A 4127-nucleotide genomic window follows, 5' to 3' on the forward strand; every position below is an offset into this window, starting at 1 on the left:
TAAAACCCACATTAAACCTAGAACATTGTAACAAACTCTATATATGTATAAGATATTATGAATGTTTTCCTCTATGAGAGATGCTTAATAATGATGGTTAAGAGTTGGTAATGACATTCTTATTGATGAATTGAGACATGAAAATCTTTTGTAAAGGAGTTATACGTTTCCAAAACATTGACTGGAATGACTTAATCTTTCGATATGGCATAATGAACTTTAATGTTATTGATGGTGTGACTACTTTGAGACAAATTGTGAATCGGCTTCTATGCCATAGACTTTGTTGTTGTGTTTGCCTTGTTATTTGGGAGGAAGAATAGCCACTATGGATCCTAGTGTATTAATTGCCTTGCCATTCGGGAGGAAGAGTGGCCACTTCCGGGTTCGCTACCTGGGGTGTATTAATGGCCTTGCTATTCGGGAGGAAGAGTAGCCACCGTGAATCCATATCCCAGTGTATTGCTCAGTGTTTAGGGAACCTCTAAGGTCATCCCTTCGATGTGATTGATTCTTGGGCCTGTATTGGCATATGTGATATTCTTATTCTCTTATGGAACTGTTGTTGACAATCATGATCAATTTGAAAAGCATAATTGAAAGGAATTGGGCGTATGTGGACGATCTTGATATCCACCTTTATTATGGAACTGACATTTATGCCTGATTGATTTAAAGCATAATTGAAACTGGGATTTTAAAATGGCTTGTAAACTGTTTAACAAATGATATTAAGAATCACAAAGTGGAATAACTCTTTTTATACTATCTTTTACGACTGATTTCTTTATGTATTTTATAAATTATTTTCATATTACTTGTTGTCCCCGAGACAATCACTGAGTACGAAGTGCTCAGGCATACCATTGTTATTTTTGATAGTATGTTAGGTAACGGAGAAGAGCAGGTTCTTGATACTTCAGGCGCTTAGGAAGGACTTGTTGTTGCTGCTGATTTGGTGAGCCCGCACATTCATTCGTGGGACACCCTATTTATTTATTCATTACATTAGTTTTTCGGAACAAGTCCCGATGAAATGACTAGTATTCCTTTATCTTAGAAGCTCCCTAGTATACATTTGTGGGTAGTTGTTGAGTTATTGATTAACTCTTGGGCACGTTGTTATGTTTGACAAGTATAGATAACTAAAGACTTCCGCTGATTTAATTCTTATATGCATGATTTGGTTACCTTTATTTTATAAACTGTTGGAGGCGAATGTTGAACCTGGTGGGTTCAAGTGTTATTATTATAGCGTTTAGGTTCTTCCGATGTTGTTCATGACGTCGGATGCCGGTCACGTCTAGGGTGGATTTTGGGGCATGACAGTAGCTTTGTGGGGTTGGCCAGTTATTATCGCCGGTTTGTGAAGGGGTTTGCTGCTATTGCGTCACCTATGACAAGATTGACCCAGAAGGAGGTTCCCTTCCAGTGGTCTGATGGTTGCGAGGAGAGCTTTCAAAAGCTCAAGGCTTTGTTGACTGCGGCTCCGATTTTGGCACTGCCCGTAGAGGGCAAGGACTACTCTGTTTATTGTGATGCATCCGTCTTGGTTTTGGGTCTTTGTGTTGATGCGGAAAAAGCAAGGTCATCGCCTATGCCTCGAGACAGTTGAAGATTCATGAGAGAAAATACCCTACGCATGATTTAGAGTTGTTGGCTGTAGTCTTTACCTTGAAGATCTGGAGGCATTATTTATATGGGATCCGTTGTGAGGTGTTCACTGATCATCGTAGTTTGCAGCATGTGTTTACTCAGAGAGATCTAAATTCCAGGCAGCGTAGATGGATGGAGCTCCTAAAAGATTATGATATTAGCATACTTTACCATCCAGGTAAGGCGAATGTGGTGGCAGATGCTTTGAGTCTCAAGGCGGTGAGTATGGGTAGCATGGCGAGATTGGTGCTGTCTGAGCGTCCCTTAGCCATGAAGGTTCAGACTCTGGCTAACCGTCTTGTCCGATTGGATCTTTCATATCCGGGACGAGTATTTGCTTGTCTTGAGGCGAGGTCTTCTCTCTTGGAGGAGATTAGGACTAGACAGTTTGAGGACCCTCAGTTATGTAAGATTCGTGACAAGGTGTTGCGAGGTGAGGCCAAGGAGGCTGTGCTTGATAGTGAGGGGGTTTTGAGGATGAAGGGACGGCTATGCGTTCCTCGGGTCGGTGATTTCATTCATGTGATACTGAAGGAGGCTCATAGCTCCCGTTATTCTATTCATCCAGGTGCTACCAAGATGTATCGTGATTTGAGGCAACACTATTGGTGGGGTCGGATGAAGCGTGATATTGCAGACTTTGTGGTGCAATGTGGAAATTGTCAACAGGTTAAGTATGAGCACCAGAGACCCGGTGGTGTGCTGCCTATTCCCCAGTGGAAATGGGAGAGGATAGCCATGGACTTTGTTGTGGGTCTTCCGAAGACCTTAGGCAAGTTTGACTCCGTATGGGTTATTGTGGATAGGCTGACCAAGTCCGCGCATTTCATCCCGGTTCAGGTTACTTATAATGCGGAGAGGTTGGCCAAGATCTATATTCGTGAGATAGTGTGGCTGCACGGGGTTCCTATTTCTATTATCTCTGATCGAGGCACTCAGTTTACTTCCCATTTCTGGCAAACATTACAGGCAGAATTGGGTACTCAGTTGGATCTTAGTACCGCATTTCACCCCCGGAGGCGACGAACGAGTCCGAAAGGACTATCCAGGTGCTCGAGGACATGTTAAGAGCTTGTGTTATCGATTTTGGGGGTCATTGGGACCAATTTTTGCCTTTGGCTGAGTTCGTGTATAACAACAGTTACTATTCCAGTATCGACATGGCTCCGTTTGAGGCTTTGTATGGGAGGAGGTGTCGTTCTCCTATCGGGTGGTTTGATGCTTTTGAGGTTCGACCATGGGGTACAGATCTGTTGAGAGAATCATTGGATAAAGTGAAGCTTATTCAGGAAAAGCTTTTGGCAGCCCAGAGTAGACAAAAGATGTATGCGGACCGGAAGGTCCGAGATATGGTGTTTATGGTGGGGGAGCAGGTCTTGTTGAAGGTTTCACCCATGAAGGGTGTTATGAGATTTGGGAAGAGGGGCAAGTTGAGTCCCAGGTATATTGGCCCATTTGAGATCCTTCGTCGTATTGGTGAGGTTGCATATGAGTTGGCCTTGCCACCAGGCCTGTCAGGTGTCCATCCAGTTTTTCACGTTTCTATGTTGAAGAAGTACCATTCAGACGGGTCATATATCATTCGCTGGGATTCGGTGTTGTTAGATGAGAATCTATCATATGAGGAAGAGCCTATAGCAATATTGGATAGGCAGGTTAGAAAGTTGCGGACCAAAGAGATAGCCTCCGTAAAAGTTCAATGGAAGGATCGTCCGGTGGAGGAATCTACTTGGGAGACCGAGGCAGATATGCGGAGTAGATATCCTCAGTTGTTTGGCGGTTCAGGTATTATCTCCCACCCATTTTCTTTTTCGCTCGAGGACGAGCGATTGTTTGATTGGTATCTGATGTAACGACTCATTTGGTCGTTTAGCACTTTTAGACCTGGTATTCCTAAAACACCCTTTCCGTGGTCTTATTTTAGTGTTTATAGCTTGCGGTAATGGGTGACTCGGTTATTTAATTGACGGGGAAACATTTGAATATTTATTTATTTATTTATCGTGTGTGAATAGTTTATTCATAGGAATATTATTTGCACCCATATAAGGTATAAGTTGGTAAATATAGTATTTGATGGAGTGGATAATTTTTAAAGTAGACAAATAGTAAGGGAATTAAGGAAGTTACTGTGAAAACAAATTGGACTAGGCCCACATATATTTTAATATCCTTATCACATAACCCATGTAGAGAATGAATTAAGTTGGTAGGGTTTTCTATTTCTGAGTCTCAGTACAAAATAAGACAGTTTCTTACGGCATAACAAGAGAACTACTTTTTTCACAGTGGACGACAAGTTATAAAAATTAAGCAGGTACGTTTATGTTACCTTTTTGCTCTTGGTATTCATTTATTTGTGTAATCATTGGGTAATGATGATGGAAAGGATTATTCATTAATAATCAAATGGTTTCCTACAGTACGAAAATGTTGGTCACATGATTAAATATTTTGTTTTGTTAATGATT

This window comes from Lycium ferocissimum, chromosome 9, assembly GCF_029784015.1.
Source record: "Lycium ferocissimum isolate CSIRO_LF1 chromosome 9, AGI_CSIRO_Lferr_CH_V1, whole genome shotgun sequence".
Lineage (NCBI taxonomy): Eukaryota > Viridiplantae > Streptophyta > Magnoliopsida > Solanales > Solanaceae > Lycium > Lycium ferocissimum.